The following is a 7,421-nucleotide window of genomic DNA, read 5'->3' as shown; positions in this document are numbered from 1 at the left end:
CCACGATTTTGTCTGTTAATCAGTCACACCTACAATGAAGGTATTGCGGATCTATAGGACATCAACTGTCTACTTACATAAAGCTGGGTATGATTATGCATTTGACCTGTCAAAAGGGAAAAATAAATCAGTGGACTTTTAATAAGGTAAGTCATTCCAAACATAACAATTTTTTAGGTGATAAACTCTTTCAGCCAACCACCCTCCTCTGTATATCCTAAGGCATCAGTTACTCATTCTAGTAGTAGAGAGGACCATCATATTTAAGCTGGGTATATGCCTTCTTTACAAAAACCATATTCATTCCTAAAAAATAAAGCCATATTCCTAATATTTATACTAAGAATTTCTAAATAAACAGTAAATGGTTGATAAGATAATCACACACGTGCATTAAAGAAACAAATTAATTAGTAAACAGAAAAGTATTACCGCAGAGTGAGTGTACGAGTAAAACTGGGTGTCAGCAAGACAAGATTAACATAGAGTTGGTATACATACTTTACGATCATTTTTTTGATCAGCATGCCCATCCTGTGCAAAATATGCCATTAATCAAGTTCCCCAAGAAAGCCCCAATGCCGTAACCCACTGGTGTGTAGAAGGCAAACTCTGGATCAATCACTTGAGTGAAATCTGTGGTCACCATGATGGAACCAGTATGGAAATCTCCATGAATCAGAGCCTGGGCTCTCTCAATAAACCTGCAGTCCAAACTTCACATAAGAAACACAACATACGCATCACCAACCAATCTGCATAAATTCAGAGCTAGTTGCTTACATTTATTTCAATTCAGCAATTTCCACTTGAACCCATCATCCTCTCGAACCGCTTCAGCGTCAAGAAGAGGCGAATCCCAGCAAGTGTATTTAGAGGCCATGTATGGATCCGAGAACACAACCTGCTCCATGAGCCTGCACATCTCCACGTTCTCATGGTACCGAGCAACTGCAATTCAATCACAGCATAACAATTAAGATATGTCAGCAGGTTCACTCTGTCCCCCTTTTATAGGTAGAAGAATTCAGCGGAGTAAGGTAGGACTGAAACATCATGGACATAACAGAGTAATGTGTTTCATCATGTCAAGATTAGCAACGCCTTTTGTAGTTATCATTCTCCCAGTTAATTGACTCTATAAGAATCCAGTATCTTGCAGGCAATAGCACACAACTACAAAATTTCGACAACTATTATTGGTCTCATACAAACGTTGATAATCTCTACATGTAAAGTATATCGGTAATGCAAAATATATCAAGGAAATATTGATTCGCTATTATTTGTCGGTGGAAAAGGATGCTCATCTAAAAAGAGTTTACTTACAATCCAAAGCCAAAAATAACATCAGGAAGTGCTAATCCTAGCTTGAAACCACAAAAATAATAAATTGAAGCTTAAAATTACTACAAGTATGAGTAGTCGGGCTACTTGTTGGAACATTCAAAGATACTAATACATCTTAACTATATGTTGGCACTGCAAGATACTTGAGAGCATGGCATTTCACTACAAAGATGCGTATTTGTCTAATATACCCCCTATTATGTCTCACGATATTGTTTCCATTGAGCAGGCAGAGGAACCAATGGATAATAAGTTATTTAAAGATTTCATATGATCACCTTGGATAAAAGGCACAATACTGAAAACAAAAATGTAAATCAAACTAATAATTAGAATTCATAAATCTTGGTCTGAATTCATAATTCAAGAATTAAGAGAAACGCATGCCGGAGCAGGAATTACCGCAGGTAGTTTTCCTAAATCTATGTATACTTAGCAGCCATGTAGTAAAATACTAAAAATGTTGACCGGTCCCTCCACAATTTGTAATCCGAATGGACATCTAAGAGGACCCATCCTAGCCACCATGGCACTGGTTTGTCTGGTAGCATTTGGCAGACAAAAGAAATACTTGTGTAGACCAACACATGTCCCACTACCGAACACAAAGGGAACTACCAAACAAAATTAAGCAAGGCAACAAAAGCCTCTCCTCCAAAGAGAACAGCAGCCTGGTCTCTCAGGATCAATACGAGAAACCAAAAGAAGATAGACCACCAACCAAGACACAGGAAATCACCTAGGCTTTAATAAAAAAACCTACACCTGCCATGGAAAAAATCGTGCACACGAATATTGTTGACGAATCGAATGGACAGAAAGAATAGAGGGCTAAAGAAAGGAAGGTTAAAGAGAGAAGGGCTAAACTTGCAGATTCATGGACGTAGCTATGGCAAGAAGCCGAGCACAAACTGGACGCTGGCATGTACGAGAATTCGAGGAATGGGAGACAGCAACAATCCTGCAAAAAAATCCGACGCACAATCAATGGAAAATGAAAAGCCAGAACTGAAGGAGACCACCAGCACCTCTAGGCAGGGGAACGGATCACCTGGCCATCGGCGAAGTGGCTGCACTGGGGAGCACCGGTGCCATGTCGCCCTGGGCCTCCTCACGCTCATGGGAAGACGTGGAGGTGGAGGAAGCGGGAGGAGAGGCGCAGGATCTCGGGCTCGATGCGCGCGATCTCGACGTCAGGGTCGTCCTCCTCGCGCCCCAGGGACGGGTGGTGGTTCTCCTTCTCACCCCTGCACATGGGCGTGCGGTGCGGTGGCGGCCGGCGGCGGGGACGGCGACGGGGCAGGGAGGGGCGGGCGACTCTAAAGTTTGGAGGGAGGGAGAGAGGCGAGGGGTCGTCCTTCTCGGTGTTCTCGCGCTCCGGGGACGGGAGGTGGTTCTCCTTCTCAACCCTGTGCACGGGCGTGTGGTGCGGCGGCCGGCGGCTGGGACGGCGGCGGGCAGGGAGGCGCGAGCGGCCCTAGGGTTTGGAGGGAGGGAGAGACGCGAGGCAGGAGGAAGAGGAGAGGGCGTGGCGCAAGTGCAGGAGGAGCGACGACCCTGTGGTCACCCTGTCGATTTGGATATTTTTTTTCAGCCATGTGAAATGACAAAAATGCCCTCGGCGGGGCACTGTAATTACGCGCGGTGGCACGAACTTGAGCGCACTATTCATTGTAGCAGTGATCGGTTTCGATCCGACGGACAGAGTCGCTCCCGAGCGAGATCCTATGGCTGAAAACGCATCAAGAAACCGATCCGACGGCCGAGACTCGCTGAGCTCTGAGAACGCTTATGATCTCCTGCTATGCTTATTTCTGGATGGAGAACTCTTCAAGCAGCAGTTTCATTTTTTACGTCGATTGTTGTACTATGTTCTTCGTGTGAGGAATGAGGGACTTAATCTCCCCATTGGTCTCAGGCTGCTAATTATTACTTGCAAAACAAATGAGAAAGCTCGACTTTTTTAACGTGGAGAGCAAAGAAAGTGCATAGAGATCTTAAATGGCTCTTTGACAAAGTCTCCTCCTCAACACCATGTCAGACGACTAGCAAAAAAACACCATGTCAGACGGCTACTGACTAATATGGCGACCCAAGACGACCCAACACCATGTCATATGTGTACTGATCATATATCATATAGTGGTAGTACAAAATTGGTCGCATGCATGATCGACCTGAGAAAATGTCGGCTCTTCTAGGCTGCCGACGGATGTTGTGTTGGTCGTGTCAGACAAAGAATTTCAATCATGCATGGTCCTCCATCCGAAAAGGAGTCGGGTCTCCCCAAAGCGTGCTTGTTGTCGCCATTGATTCTCTCCTCGTGTTTACGTACTCCCATTCTCTCCAGCTTCCGACCGGCCTCTATAAATCTCCAGCCGATAACACACAGTCTACAGCCAATCCTACTCATTAGCAAAGCGCTATAAGCTCAGCCGGTCAGCCCTGCTTGGTCTAGCCTTCTCCTTCCTGCTGCAAGAACTGATCCGGTAGTCCGCCATGAAGATCGTGGCAGCCGATGATCAGCCAAGGAGGAGCAGGAGGTACGCGCTGCTGCTGGCGGCGCGGGACCCGGAGTACGTGCTCAAGGCCTACGGAGGCTACTTCAACGTCTTCGTGAGTGCATTCGGCGGTGGCGGTGGCAAAGACAGCGACGTCTGCGAGACGTGGGACATGTTCCGGGCGGTGGACGGGGAGCTCCCAGACCTGGACGACGTCGGACGATACGACGGCTTTGTCATCAGCGGCAGCCCTTACGACGCGTACGCCGACGAGCTGTGGATACTGCGGCTGTGCCTCCTCGTCCAGGAGGCCGTCGCCGCCCGGAAGCGCGTCCTCGGCATCTGCTTCGGCCATCAGGTGGTATGCCGTGCTCTCGGCGGCCGCGTCGGGAAGGCCAGGAGGGGCGGGTGGGACATCGGTATCCGGGAGGTGGCCATTGCGGCAACGCTGCCGCCGTGCAGGTTCCTCGACGCGCTGCAGGACCTGCCCCAGTATGCCAAGATCACTGAGTGCCACCAGGATGAGGTCTGGGAGGCGCCGCTGGGCGCCGACGTGCTGGCGTCCTCGGACAAGACCGGCGTGGAGATGTTCTGCGTCGGCGAGCACGTGCTGGGCATCCAGGGCCACCCGGAGTACACCGGCGACATACTCCTCAGCCTCGTCGACCGCCTCTCCACCAGCCAAGCCATCACCGTGAGTGCTTCCCTCTAGCTATGTGGTGCATGATGCCATCGTTCTTCCATGATACGATCTGATTTGCCACTTTGCACGTTGCAGGTGCCGTTCGCTGAGGACGTGAAGAGGCAGCTGGAGGCTACCAGCCCTGACAGGGAGTTCTGGCTCAAGCTCTGCAAAAGTTTCCTCAAGACTGAAGGATTATAGACACGCATATATGGTCATAAATAAACCATCTACTGGCACGTAGTACTAGCAGCGTGGTCTTATATTGGATTAAACAAAGCTTGGTAGTCAGATTGTTGTTGTCATCTAGTACTTCCCAAAATGGTCGTACATTTTCGGAGGGAGGGAGTATCTTTTTATACTTGTTGTCATTATCAGGTAGGGACAGAAAAATTCAAGAACAAGTAGACCGGACGCTGACTTTTGGTTCATATATTTTGGGAATCCCGCTTGGACGCAGCTTGAAAATTATGGCCACAAAATGAATCTAGCTAGTGGGATGGTTATTTCCTGTTTGCTACTACCTCTGTACTAAAATATAAGATGTTTTTTAGTTTTTCATAGTGCATAAAAACCATCTTACAATTGTTATGGACGGAGTATTTCCAAGTGAGATGATGTGCTGAACTAAGACCAGGAAATTCGCTACTAGCTTGTGAACGAAAGCAAAGTAATTCACTCTTTTTGACGCGGAAACTGCCTCCCGGGTCGCTCTCGTGACTCCGAAGTGTAGAAAGTATAGTGCCTCATAGACTTCTACTTCAGTCAAAGTAATTGTCGCTTAAACGATAGTAATATATATAAATTGATGATGTGGAGGGCTTAAATGTACTTGATGATGTGCAGGGATTACATGTGCAAGGAAATTGAGTGTGAATGCTTGCATGTGTTGGAAAATGGAATATGTAGGGCTTGCACACACTTGATAACTAGATGATGCCGCGTGAATTGGTTGATGAAAATTTAGGTTGATAACATGAGAAACAAAATTAAAATGGACCGACTGATGATTAGGTGACTGTAAAATTATTTTGGGTCACTTTTTCATTTGCCATTATTTCTGATCAAGCCAACACAAAACAACCATATATAACAAAAGTTGACTAACCAAAATTGTAGTTCAATCGATTTCCCTCGGATAGCCTTACTCAAGCATTTTGATTCAGTCGGCGTGGTGCCAGCCCATAGCAATAGCCTAGAATCATGATCCCTCCATCAACCAATTTCCTTTTGTCCTTTGTCTCTCTTTGTCGGCTAAGAAGTATGCATGATTCACAAGCCTCTCGATCCCCTGCCCGTGAGAAATAAAATTAGTAGAACATGAGTTATTTAGCACCTTTTTTTGCGGGGACGAGTACTGGACTACCTAATTAAGTGATTAGGGTTTGTAGTTATCGTTTGGTGTAGTACTACAGTTCAATTGTATGTATTTCTTAGTTGTGTACAGTTCAATAGTTGTGCTCTACCTCATGATCATCTGTGACTCATTTATTGATTTCAACTATATGGTTCTAGACGTAAGATTTTTTTTCTAGTTTTGTCACATCTAATCATGTTGCTACTATCAAATTCGCATCAATTTTGGTAGTATGGTATCAACCGAAACCGAACCATAGAGTTATTTATACCACATTAACCAAAGTATCATAGTTGTACTTACCAGATAACCGTATTTGACGAACCGGACGCTCGGGGCTACAAATAATGACATAATTTGAGCACAATTTACACCAAAAATCACACTTTTATAATATGCAAAAATAAGCACATAATAATGGAAATTCTACATAAAAGATTTTTTTGGGAGGAAACGAATTAGGGGCATTGGTATTACCCTTTAAGAATGAAGAAAACTAAAAAAATGAACAAAATAACCACAAATTTTGCGTACAATTTACACATAAATAGCCCTTTTTATAATATGCAAGAATACACATATAATAGTGGGATTTTTAGAAAAAGGAAGTTTCTAAGACATAATGAATTAGTGGCATCGGTAATACCCTTTAAAAAAGAAAGAGAATAAGAACATAATTCATACATATTTTACCTAGAAATTGCGCTTTTTCTATAAAAAGAAAGATTAAGCATATAGTAATAGAGTTTAAAAAAAAGAGTTTCCTAAGAATGAATGAATTAGTCGCATTGGTATTACTTTTTATGAGGAAACAAAATAAAAATACCAAATAAATTTGCACACAATGTACGTAAAATTGTATTTTTTTAATAATATGTATAAGTATATAATAGTGGAATTTTTTTCCAAAGAAGGAATGAATTTGTGGCACTTGTATTACCCTTAAAGAAGCAAGAAAAAGAAACAAAACAATGAAGTTTTCTCAGAAATAATAAATTACTGGCATTATTATTACCCTTTGAGAAGAAAGATAATTAAAAAACTAAACAAAAACTGAAAATTTTGGACACGATTACCTATAAATTATTTTTAGAATATGCAAGTATAAGCATATAATAATGGATTTTTTGTAAAAAAAAGGAAGTTTCGTTAGAGGGAATAAACTACTAGCATTGGCATTTCCTCAAAGAAGAAACAAAATGAAATAAAACCTAAGAAATCAAAAATAGAGAAATTTTATAAGAAAGAAATAATTAGTGACATTGGTATTACCCTTGAAGAAGAAGAAAAGGAAACAAAAACGAAAACAAATAATGACAAAATATGCACAAAATTGAATAGAAATTTCTTTTTTATAATATGCAAGTATACGCATATAATAATGGAATTTTCACACAAAGAGTTTGTGGCATTGGTATTACAATTAAGAGAGAAACAAAATGAAATTAAGAAACATATAAATAATGAAGTTTTCTAAGAAAGATTGAACTAGTAGCAATGGCATTATCATTCAAGAAGAAATTAAATTAAA

At 42.8% G+C, this 7,421-nt stretch overlaps 1 pseudogene; it reads left to right on the top strand.

Moving 5' to 3' along the window:
- The first annotated feature begins 3,507 nt into the window (after positions 1-3,507).
- LOC125507076 (gamma-glutamyl peptidase 3 pseudogene) lies at positions 3,508-4,734 on the top strand (annotated as a pseudogene).
- Positions 4,735-7,421: the final 2,687 nt, after the last annotated feature.

Source organism: Triticum urartu, chromosome 5A (genome assembly GCF_056163025.1).
Source record: "Triticum urartu cultivar PI428250 chromosome 5A, HENAU_Tu73, whole genome shotgun sequence".
Taxonomy (NCBI): domain Eukaryota; kingdom Viridiplantae; phylum Streptophyta; class Magnoliopsida; order Poales; family Poaceae; genus Triticum; species Triticum urartu.
Note: the sequence above shows the minus strand (reverse complement) of the source record. Positions and strands in the feature narration are given on the sequence as shown.